Raw genomic sequence first — 12,655 nt, forward strand, 5'->3', positions numbered from 1 at the left:
TGTGTGTGTGTGTGTGTGTGTGTGTGTGTGTGTGTGTGTGTGTGTGTGTGTGTGTATGAGAATGTGAAAACGTTTTATCGTTCCACTGCGAACTTCAAAGTAAGTTCACCTGTTATAACAAAGAGATACTCATGGACCAGTGCAGTCGGTTCCCCCTCTTGAAAGCCCTTCAAAAGTCACATGCTCACACACATGCACACACACACACACGTGTTCTTTGCATATTTAACTTTTTCATGCATGTCAGCAGCGTCACTTGAGAAACAACGACAGTTTTTTAAAGGAAAAACTGTGACAAGTTAAACTTGACCGTGGATGCTGCAACAAGGCCCAAATGTTGCCCAACGTAAATCCGGCGAGCATGTTTACATCTACGGTTTCTCAAAAGTCCAGCGGAATAATCAAATACTGTCATTAAAGTTTCTCAAACACCACATAAACAAATTGAATGTGTCTTACTAAAAGTGAAAACGTTCGTTTTTATCAACAAAATTCTTGTCTGGTTTCCAGTTCTGATAAAACTGCTCTCGTGTTAGCATCCACGCTAATCTCTTGTTTACAAGCTTGCAGTCATGTCACACACTATTTTAAGGATTTGTTTATGCAACAGCAACCAGTAACAACATTTAAGTATGTACTTTGACTATTTCCCTGAACAAGTTATCAATTTTCAGTGGAATCCGTCACGTAAACAGAGGTTGATGGTTCACACAGTTTTCTGTTGCCTCTAATTGGCGACACCCTTTTATAAAAGTCAAGGTCAATTAAGATAAGGTATTGGTCACCTTTCCCTTTTGAAAACACACGATCTCATGCTATTGAACATAACTACACATTTACATATTCATTTTTGAGCATCTTATTGAGAAGCGGACGTTGAAGATGACAACTCCATGTTCAAAAATCAACAGTCAAATTGAATACCACAGCTGCATAGAGCTATATTCTTAGAGCCTTTTCACGCCCAGTGCGAAAGGTCCGTGAGTGAGGGCATCAGGATTACGGAGAACTGGTGCAACCTCGCTCAGACTTTGAAGAGCTGACATAGCAGCCTACCGGGAACTAAACAGGGAGTCTTCCTGCTGCTTTCGACGAGAAGTAGACCACACCTTTGCAAGATGTTTCTGTCATTATTACAAAAGAACGCCCTGGCTTTTCTCTATTTGAGGAAGAGGAGGAGGAGTAGACAAGCAGCAGAAAAAAGGAAATAGGTGTATCATCTACTAATGACTGTAAGACGTGAGAGTGATATGCCATTTACTGTAAAATTCTGCCAAAATAGCACTCAAAATCATTGCGCCAGACGCTCTCCTACCGGAGGCGTTTATAGTCGTCACCATGTTGCTGCTCTCAAATGGAACTTTTTTTTTTAATTGGAGGAGTGACCGACGAATGAGGTTGTCGACGGCTTGAATTAGTTCAAACTTGTTTGTAACATGAAAACCTTGCACGATGGTGGCTTTGTAAACGAGAGACCCCCTGCAATTGTTTACTATGTGTCCAACTATAAGGGGGGCCGTAGCCCAGTTTTTGACCCCACCCCAGATGAGAATCACTGCCAGTGAACTGATTGGGTTGACCCTTCTCACTCACGTCAATTTGAGTTAGCTGAGGTCAGGTTGTTTCTTGGTGCGACTGAGACAATTCCAAATGTGACACAGTCGAACCGCATTTACGTTTTCACCGCTATAAACGTTCATATTTTACAGTCCTGATTTTGCGTCATTCGTTTTCCATTTGTCGATTTTGCTTAAAACCATCACCTTTATAATCTAAACTTCATGAGACCGACCAGATTTTTCCCACAAAATAGCGAAAAACGCCTTCGTTACAACAAAACATGGCTAAAAGTAACTGCCGCCGCGACCCTGCATATGAACAAAATGGACAGAGCGACATTCCCCTGTTGCTTAGCAGTGCTACTGATCGACTCGTACACTGTTATATTTCTGGAGGAAAGTCCTGAGCACATGCTCTGAAAACATGTCTGGTAAACGGAAGCAAATCTGGCTGTCTGTAAAGGCTGAAATTGTCTTTCACTTTCAAAAGGAAGCTGGCCGAGACAACGTAAATTGACGACAGTTGGCTTCATCAGCAGCACTGGTAGTTGTCTATGACGGGTAACATTTGCTCACTGAATGTTTTCATGAAGTAGAAACGCTACGGTTGCTTGTTTCCTGTCTTATAAAATCATTCTTTTCTTTATACGCACGTATTTGTAATTAACGTGTTTACGCTGGATTACATGTTCATGTTTTTACATATATAAACGTTCATATTGTATTTTACTTTGTAGTTGGTGGAATTTTTTATTGGGAATGGATACAACAAACTACCATTATAATGTGCAGACTTGTTATGTTCCTCGAGGTACGTTGTCACGAGGTTCAAATGTATTTTCTCAATTTCATTTGATTTGATTTTCATTGCTAACATGTCCATCCAATGAATTCTTCTGATGTCACTGCATGCATTTGTGATGCTACAAAGCACTTTGTGTAGACCATCACATGACCGCTGCTGACACTTGTTGTGGATGCCCGGGCGACACTCTCAATAACTAATATGCATCTACGCCTGGACGCTCTGTTGACGCCCAGTCATTAAAACATTAGAAAGCCATTGCACAACTTTGCATTTTTGCCTTACCTCGAAAAGCAAGGTTGATGAGCTATTTAATAATTCACAAGCTGTGAAAAGACAAAAACCCGAATTGTAGTATGCTCTCTTCAAGGATGTGCTAGCTATCGCTGGCTATCGCCAACAAACTATATCCTAGAACGACTTCCTTTTCATCCACGCTGCAGTGCACATTCACACACTGCCTTACAACTCAACAACTGCATGTCATGAATAAATATGTACAAATCATAGCCAAATATTACAGCTATTAGCGGTACACGCAATTAATGACTTTGGGTCCAAAGCCAAAACATCCATCTCAGTATCCACAGCGCAACTGTGTTATTCAGAAAAGGCAACGTAAATTCCCTTTGCATATTTCCATCCGTGCTCACACTGTGTACACTGTGAGTGTGTGCAGTGTGTGAATTTCAACAGAGCCCTGTTGCCACGACTGGAGTGCGGCCGTTGTGTACAGTACTTTCCACAAACGAGGATTGCGTAATCCTTACAGTCAGTTCCAGCAGCCAAAGAAACTGAAGGTTTGCATGGGTGTAGGCAGACTCTACAAACAATTTACATCCGTCAAGCCTACTTTGTGTGTGCGTGTAGTTGCATCATCTGTCACACTTTTGGATCGTAATCAGGCTCGCGGCCGCTTTACTTCATTTAACGGAGCACTTAACCTCATTTTTTGTCAGGTGCACAAAAGCCTATCCCAGATGACTTTGGGTGAGAGGCGGGGTGCACCATGGACTGGTTGCGGGCCTACAGTAGGGCACACACAACCAATCATTCACATCTATGGGATGATTGAGACTCTTCAATTAACTGAATTTGCATGCATTTTGTAATGTCCAATAGTCGGAATAGCCCGGAAAAAAAAAAACATGCAAGTGTGAGGGCAAAGTAAACTTCAAACAAGAAGGCCAAAGCCTGGATTTTGCCACAGTGCTGTTGAGAAAAAAAAAAAAATTAAACACGAAAATTATTGTATGTATGATCATTCTATCAGATACATACTGGGCTAATCAGATCAAATGTATCAGACACACCATCACTAATTCGTTCCCAAGACCATCTGGCAATATAAAGTGCTTTAATGTAGACTCTTTCCATGTCAGTTTGAACAATAATGAGGATTTTTCGATTGAATTAACTTTTAAAAGCCCACATTTCAAATGAGCCGGGCTTCTCAGAGCAGTGACAAATTAATCAAACAGAACATTCAATGTACTTAAAAGTGTTTGAATCTCATACGTTTTGGAAGCCTGCTGTAACGGAGAAAGCGCAGTCAAGTTTGATGGAGGTGCCCGCAGCATTTTTCTCTTGATGATGTCATTTTGTCAAGCAGGCTTATTTGACTGCGCTTCATGTTTTTGGTCTCCTTCAGGTTTTCACATGATATTGAATAATCAAAATAAGTGTCAACATTCCAAAGAACAACCTTTGGGTCGTCTCAAAAAGGCATCTGGTCCCAGAGCTGCTTTCGATTCGCAGGATCCAGAGTTCATTCCACAGAGCAAATTGTTTGGGATAACAAAACTGGGTAGACGGGTTTGACGACACGTGTTGTGGCCTGGAGGAGAATACCTGAAGATCAGTCAGCGGTTTAAAAGGAGTCAGGATATAGTGAGACACAAATTTGGGGAAGAAAATTGCAAGGAATGAATGCTTTGGGAGGTATGAGAGCTTAGTAAGGTGCGGCGCAGTGAGCAGAGTTGTTATTTCCTACCCACCGAGTATGCCGCGGCGAGATAACGATTCAACACTTTTTGCACAGCATGTGGGAATTTGGAATGTGTTTTCTCTCAGAGAGGCATTGTTTTAGATCGCGGCGGCTACACCTCTCATGTTGCTCACTCCCCCTGCCGACCAATAAGACCCCATGAGTGCAGTAACAACATGCCGCCACCCCGGCCCACTGCTTTGAAACACAATCTTGGCTACTTGGTTATCTTCACTGGATGTCTCTCTATTTTCCCCACTCGCTCACTCGCTCGCTCACAAACTACACACACACAAGGCTATGCAATCAGTCACAGCAGACACATGAAGACACTTACACACAGCGGGGCAGGGGCCGACTGTTTCGCAATGTAGGGGAGTTGGAGCTCTGTGAAGGAAGACTCCATCTGTATGAGAAGGAATATTGCACTGTATTTCTTTTGACAGCCTTTACCTGGCACACCTGCACCACACTGCCCCCTACTGCAACCAAGACACACAAAGCAACAAGTTAGAGACCAGCGTCAATCACGTTTGGATCTCTTGGGTGAGGAAGACTTGAAGGAAGTAACAGTTAAGCACACAATTATTCATACCGTGGCCCAATTTTGAGGTCAAGTTTTATTTGGCAAAGGTGAAATCAAGGCTGGAGGTGCCACAAGAATGATTCAGATCACTGTAAAAGTAAAATAAAATACTTTTTATAGACCGCTTGAGTGAAGGCCAGTTAAGATTGTCGATCCCAGCGCACGTGTTGGAAATATTAAAAAGAAACGTTTTTACTGTGGCAATTTTGAAATAAATCAATCATTTACTTCATTCTAATCTGGTTTCGATCGAATCCCAGGGGTTCGGTGAATCGGTCTCAGGGGTTCAACGGACACTCTGCCATGGAGATGAAGAAACACCCGACTCAACATGTCAATTAGTTATGACACGCCCACTTGGCCATCACCGGCTGCAGATGATCACATTACATTGCTTGTCCAATTGGTGCTGCGGGAAATTTAGTTCGCTCAGTTGTCACTGTGTGACTGTCGTGATAGTATGTCATACAATTTAAAAAAACTATACTTAGGCCAGGTAATTTTATTTATTTTTTTCTGTTTTTAATAAATGTGTTTTATTTATGTCTTGAATTTCCTAAATCCTAATTTTATTTATCACGAAAGAAGAGTTCGGTGAATGTGCACATGAACTGGTTGGGTTCGGTACATCTAACAAGTTTAAGAACCATTGCTCTATAGGGATGATGGTATCATTGAGCATTATCGAGAATACTTTAATCAACTACGGAGACACAATATTTGACCATTTTGAGAAATGTAATATTTTGTAAATCCACTAGCAAACGTGCTTTCCACCAAATATCTTCACCCTCTCGTTTGCCACTTTCCTTTCTTCAAACAAAAATAGTGTCCATTTGTCAAATCCCAAAACTGTCACGCAACAAATTTAACTTGACTAATAATTTCGATATTAACGGTGAATACGTCTTCCTCTTCCCGGGGAGCGGTGGTGGTGGGTGGGCGGGGGGCTGTTTTGTTACATGTGAAGTAAATAGACTTGACAAAATCTAAACATGATACAACAAAAGTGTACAGTTTGGTGCAAATCCAAATTAGGAATTAGTGCTCGACTGCATTCCGTTCATTTTCGTTGGCCATGGCACAATATCCAGATGTCTCCGGAGCACAGTGGCAGAAGAACAAGCCCCCATTGTACAGCTCATCTGCACGGGCGTGTAACCTGATGCTGTTATGTAATGCTTGGCTCGGGCAATTTGCACATCTGAAGAATGAAGCCCAGGGATGTTTAGCCAATCAAGGAGAAAATATGCAGGATGTTTGTAGTGATTTCCTATTTTTGAGGGAAGTATGCTGTTTTCTCCATTTTGGTCAATGAGTCAACCTCGACAAAGTGTTTCCACAGAGTTTCACAGAGTGCCCACACGATTCGTTTTCATGTTTGACTGGCACAGATTTCCATGAGGAAATAGCTCCATGCAGCTTGCTCTTCATTGGAGCTTAGCCACTCTAGTTATCCAGTAAACCGTTGATAAATAAGTCAGGGGGTAAGGGTCGTCTCGACAGAGTGCTGACTAAATAAAATGGGTGAGATGACATCATACATAGTCGTCGAATGTGTTTCGTTATACATGGGGCATGTCCCACATACTGAGAGATAAAAATCTTTGTCCACTCTGATGGAGTTGAGAAAATATTTTTGAAAATAATAACATAATATGAAATAAAATAAATGAAGGTGGCCCGGTGGACCAGTGGTTAGCGCGTCGACCTCACAGTGCAGAGGTACCGGTTTCAATTCCGGCTCCGGCCCTCCTTTGTGGTGTTTGCATGTTCTCCCCGTGCCTGCGTGGAATTTCTCCGGGTACTCCATTTTCCTCCCACATTCCCAAAACATGCATGGCCGGTTGATTGAAAGCTTTAAATTGTCCCTCGGCTGGCAACCAGTTCAGGGTGTACCCCACGTACTGCCCGAAGACAGCTGGGGTAGGCGACAGCACGGCCGCGACCCTCGTGAGGGTAAGCGGATTAGCAAATGGATGGATGGATGAAATGAATCCGTGTTATTAATGCAAGACAAAAGAAAGTCAATTATGGAAAGTGCAGACTCAGGAAATCAAATGGCAGTAGTAACTAAAAACTGGAGAAAAAAAACGGAGGCTTTTTTTTTTAGCTTTGGAACAAACAAAAACTCCTGACTTTGACCTAATGACCTAAATGTCAATAAATGTCCACAATTTGAAAATAACTCAACAAAGAAAAATATGAAACATGCCTGTGTTTTATCATACCACTGATTTTAAATTTCACAACCGATTTAGCAATTGAGTTGGAACCAGAGTCCACTTGGTGATGCTTACCATTAATGAATAAATCAGGAAACAATCAGGAATTCCCCTCCAATTTCATGACTAATCCTGCCTTCCTTCCTCTAAGGCTCCCCTGATAAGGCCCACTTTCAGCTGCCCTTGTGGAGACACGTCCTTATCTGTGCTCTTGTTGTGTTTAGGTACAAACAGCACATTCCTGCGGGGGGAGAGGGGCGTGCGCTGTTGGATCAGAACACAGCCCTCAAGTTGGAAGGTCAGACAGCGATGGAAAGGGAGGATTGAAGGTAAAAAAGAGTGTGGGAGGGAATGGGTGAGGGACGGGGGGGGAGGCCGAAATGAGCGAAAAAAAAAAAAAAAGGCGCCGCACACAAGCTCTGGGTGGGAAGAATGGGCGAAGGGGGGAGTACTAAATCATGGGGCGTCTGAAAGATAGACGACCCTGGGAAGAAAGAGTAGTGGCAGAATGTCACTGTAAAATGTAAACTGCAGTCGCAACTGGAGGGGAGTCGTGGAGAAAAAGCAGGAAGGCGATAAGAGCCAACCGAGAAGAAGACTGCATAATTACCGCTTGGCACCCAGCCGCAGTCGCGGCGTAAACAGTCTTAATGAGAAGCCGTGGCGGAGAGGACGTGGGAGGCCGCGAAAGTCAACTTCTTCCTTTCCCTGAACTGTGATTGGTCATCGGCTGCCACTCCCAAAGTCAAAAAGCCAAGTGACAAGATGTCCAGAAAGAAAAGTTAATTGAAAACGCAGCGGGAGGTGTTTGTAGGACTTTCGAGAGAACTCATTTGACGTGGAATGACAGTACCCCACCTGGTGGCACAGTTTTCCTTTTTGTGACCATTTACATTTTCTATTTAATACAGAGCAGATAAATAAATCGGTCCCATCGTCCTGCTTTTTTTAATACAGCTCACTTTTGGAGTGATTTTCTTGCGCTCCTCTGCAACATGCTTAAATAATACGAACTCATTCTTTTGATTTTCTTTTGATGAGGCACAGAAGAAACGGTCCCGCAGCAGATCGCTGTTGTTGCCAAACAGCAGCAGCCCCTCGAGACTGGGCCTCTTTGGAAAGTCAAATCTCCCAAGAGCACCTTCGCTTCAGCTTTGTGGAAAATGGCATCAAGTCAAGGAGAGATGAAAAGATTCTTCATTTCAAACAAAGGAAGAGAAAGCACTGGTTCAAATAAATTTAATTCCAATTTTCCCAACCAGCCTATGAGCGAGTATTGCTGATGCGGCGTGAAAGTACTATTTTCTGAAAAAAGGACAACAAAAAGCATTCCTTCGATCTATGGGTACTTTTCCGATTCATTTCAATCAGGTTGTTTATCAACAGTGAGAAATTACTTTCACGACTAATGTGGATGTGGAAATTCACTGCACCGAGTCCTCTTTCTTAAATGTTAACTTGGCATTTTATTTTTATTTATTTTTGGGATTTGAACTTCTTTCCTTCAGGTACTTCCAGGTCATTTCTTGTCACACAACTGCAATGTGAACAGATTGTTGTCAGTTTTACGACAAATTACATAACTGATGTCTGTATTTGGGATAACAACGTTGCTGAAAGAGAAGTCCAAATGTCAATAAAAACTTTATTTTTTACATTTACATTTTTGTAACTTTGAACATCAGCGAGCCACAAAGCACCTCTTTGAGTCCTCATGGCCCAAATGAGAAGACAGCGAGCACCAAGCTCCAAAAAGGTCAGCGTGTAACCTCCTGACATGTCAACGTATGACCGCCAGACAGACAAATTCCTGGAGCAAATCTTAGCAGCACGGTGGGAGGCGTCCAAATTGTCATTTTGCATTTTCATATACATATGCCGCAGCTCGCATACATATGTGATATTTTTCAACTCGGCGCATGTCGTCTCACTCACTTTCAAAATGTGTACGGGGGAGAATGCAGCCACGCAGGAGCGTGTTTGCCTGCGAATTGCAGAGGTGACAAAGGCCGTAGCGCAAAGTCTCACATACTAGCTATAGAGCGCACTGCTCTTTGCACCATTTGTGATCCATTAAATTCATACGCGGCCGCAGTGATGTGGCGTGGAAAAAAAAAGAAGAATTGGAAGACAGAAATGCGTGGCGTGGAAAAAAAAAGAAGAAGAATTGGAAGACAGAAATATAAAAAAAAAAAAAAAAGGGGGGTGGAAAGACTTTGGAGAACTTAATGCTTTCCAGACGTGCATATGGTCGTTGAGGATGTCTGAGGGCGGCGACGAACAGGCGAAAGGTACACAAAAGGACTTCCTGAAAGAAAGGATAGCCTTATTTGAGAGGGATTTCCCTCAAGCTTCCTCCGCTCCATTGAAAACGTCTCATTTCATGTGAGGCGGCCGTTGGGTAGCCGCAATGTGATTATATGGTAGGAATGAGTCGGTCATCTGAAATAGACTCCGAATTCAAAAGGCACTCAAAAGATGGGCTGGGAAAAACCAATGCAGACCAAAAAATAGGGATGACTTTTCATTTCAATCTCGCTTTTCAAGTTATATAACTCTCTACTGCGCACTCTGCAGCACTATTACTCCTGATATATTTGCTGTCAATGAACAGTTACAGGGCTGCCCTCCATTTAAGAGGCTGTACTCGATTTGAGTTTTCTTTTTTAGAATTACCGGAGGGTAATAAGTGTAAACGAGACTAGTTTTTTTGTTCCACTTGGCAAACGGAAATTGTTAAGCTTACCTTTGACTGCAAACAGCTGCTTAGATATAAAATGGTTCTTTGTCTACTGCACATGTGCCTTGCAATTGACAGTGGAGCAATCCAGAGTGTACGCCAACTTTCTCCCAACGTCAGATGGGATCGGCTCCAGCTCACCTGCAACTCTAACGAGGACGAGCACCACACAAAATTCGGATTTGGTCCGCTGGTTAGCTCAAGAGAGCAACACACCCTACGAAAAATTGAGGCATGGCATCCATTATAGTGGAGGCCATTACTTGAGCAAACCAGCACAATCAAAGCTCGAAATATGTTCGGATTTTCATCGTCTTGTCTTTCCACAAAGGTGGCAATAGCAAGTCATTCACATAATGAACAAGTGCATCACTTGTAGACAATTATCGAGCATTATTGTACAGCCTTGCTGGAGATCTTTCTTAGTTTGCTCAGGTGCAATGATGCCCACATTGCTGGAAAATAGCCCAGTTGGAACGTAATTCAGTGCTTGCTAAAAGAATATCGCCAACTAAAATCTCATTTCAACAAAGCAGCTTCAGTGTATTTGACAATAGCTGTACATGGTTCACATTTATATCAGATGCAAGAAATGATGAGTTGCCAAATTAAAAAAAAAAAAAAAAAAGGAGGAAGTCCTGTGAATTTGTCAAAAGCAACTGTCATTGGCCGATCCTTTCAATTATGTGCCATGTAGAGAAACAGCTCCCTCTCACACATATTGCTTTCAATGGATGATTCTTTCCAAGACCATCTTGGCCAGTTCGTACATTCCTTGTGACCGGACAGTGGTCATTTTTCCACCCACTCCTTTTCAGGCTTTTTGTCCTTAACTATGGAGTGCCTTGAAGGACTTTCTTCATTGTCCACTCAAACGAGCCCATTGTGTCCAAAAACATCTCTCGCAGCAGCTCGACGCCATGGGAGTCGAGCACAAATAAAAAAAAACTCAACTGCGGCGACTGCGGTGTGGTCTTGCACACACTTGTGAAATGTGGTGTGTCAAATCCAGCAGGGCTTTGCCAGGAGGCTTCTGAACGGGGCCCATGGTGTGTGCTCAAAGGAAGGGTAAAAATAATAGCCTGCCGAAACGGAGGCCTTTTTTTCCCAAAATGAACTGATGTGTTTCCTGTTGCCATGGAAACACAGCGAGGACTCAGTTTGGATTTTTTTTTTCTCTTCCTAGCAAAGCTCGGCATCAGTCAGAGGGAGGAGGTTCTGGGAGCAATTACAGAGTGAAGACGCGGGTTGCGATGGGAGAGAGGAGACGCGGTGGCCTTAATGTCTGCATGGAAGAAAGAAGCTGACAGGGTGAAAAAGAAAGTGATTTAGACAATTTATTCACTCTTGTGTAAGCACTATAAGGAGGGGAAGAAAGAAAAAAAACTTTCCACCCCATTGCACTGTAAAATGTGTTACATTAAGTAAAACACGGTCCTATTGGTCAGATCCTGGTCTTTTTAGAAGCTCAGTTCCAAACTTGCCTGAATGCTCATCTAATGTCAACACAACCGCAAGAGGGAAACACGATGTTCCCATTCAGAATTCATGTCTCCATTTCACGTGCAGGACTACACGTCTACACTCTTGCATCCTATCAAAACAGCTGCCACCTGGAAGCGTAAATCATCGCACTCTGCCCAGCCAGCTTCTGCACTGAACGGCTCTAACCGTGTACAGACAGTGTGTACACATTTCAGGTCCAGGCTGGTTGTGAGCCAGACAGACAGACAGACAGACAGACAGCTAGCTAGCTAGCTAGCTAGATAGATAGATAGATAGATAGATAGATAGATAGATAGATAGATAGATAGATAGATAGATAGATAGATAGATAGACAGCTAGCTAGCTAGCTAGATAGATAGATAGATAGATAGATAGATAGATAGATAGATAGATAGATAGATAGATAGATAGATAGATAGATAGATAGATAGATAGACAGCTAGTGAGCTAGCTAGATAGATATATGGACAGACAGACAGACAGCTAGATAGATAGATAGACAGACAGACGGACGGATGGATAGATAGATAGATAGATAGATAGATAGATAGATAGATAGATAGTAAAATGGGTTCAACAAATAGCATATTGTTAAAAAGGTCACTTTTCCACGTCACTGTGCCCATAACTTTATGTAACGTGACATTAAAGAGACTCCACAACAAAAGATGTGTGCATGTCTGTGTGCATGTTTGAGCCAAAGAAGCCTCTCTATAGAATGCGCGAGGGGGTTCAAGAGCTCACATTCCCAGATGGGCGTTCCCTCTCATTTGATAATAAAACCCTGTGTCTAAAAGTGTTGTTGCAAATATCATATAGCAAAATAATCGCTTCCTTATGTGTCCCACCCCCAGTACCCCACCCTGAAAAGACCAGACTACATGGACTCACTCCACCCATGCATGCGACCTCTGACCACCAGGAAGTGTGTCTGAATCGGACTGTTGTTGGGCTTTTTTTTTTTTCTTATTTGCATTTTTCCAAGCGTCACGCTTTGCTTGTAGTCTGATATTCAGTTGCAGTTGACTGGCCACTTTATTAGGAACAGCTTTATTTGCTAATGAGAGCCAATCCACCTTTAGACTGTGTAATTTGGTCCTGGGGCCAGGTTTTTTGATTGTATACATGACACAATATTACAAATGTAATTCATTCAAGATAAATGAATAAATACCATTCATTGTCATCCACACATTGTCATTTTTGTCAGGAGAACCTGCGCAAATGTGGAGATCAATGTTTTGGG

General features: G+C 42.5%; 1 long non-coding RNA gene across 2 annotated transcripts in view; it reads left to right on the forward strand.

The window, feature by feature from the left end:
* LOC109511679 (uncharacterized) overlaps positions 1-11,654 on the forward strand; it is a 23,017-nt gene extending 11,363 nt beyond the window's left edge. Inside the window, exons 3-4 of one of the 2 annotated variants that reach the window (XR_002167374.1) lie at positions 7,387-7,491; positions 11,089-11,654. This is a non-coding gene — a long non-coding RNA (uncharacterized LOC109511679). The remainder of the gene's footprint in view (positions 1-7,386; positions 7,492-11,088) is intronic. The other variant, XR_002167375.1, reaches the window with a different exon arrangement.
* Positions 11,655-12,655: the final 1,001 nt, after the last annotated feature.

The sequence above is a fragment of the Hippocampus comes genome, unplaced genomic scaffold (assembly GCF_001891065.2).
Source record: "Hippocampus comes isolate QL1 unplaced genomic scaffold, H_comes_QL1_v1.1 scaffold1, whole genome shotgun sequence".
Classification (NCBI taxonomy): domain Eukaryota; kingdom Metazoa; phylum Chordata; class Actinopteri; order Syngnathiformes; family Syngnathidae; genus Hippocampus; species Hippocampus comes.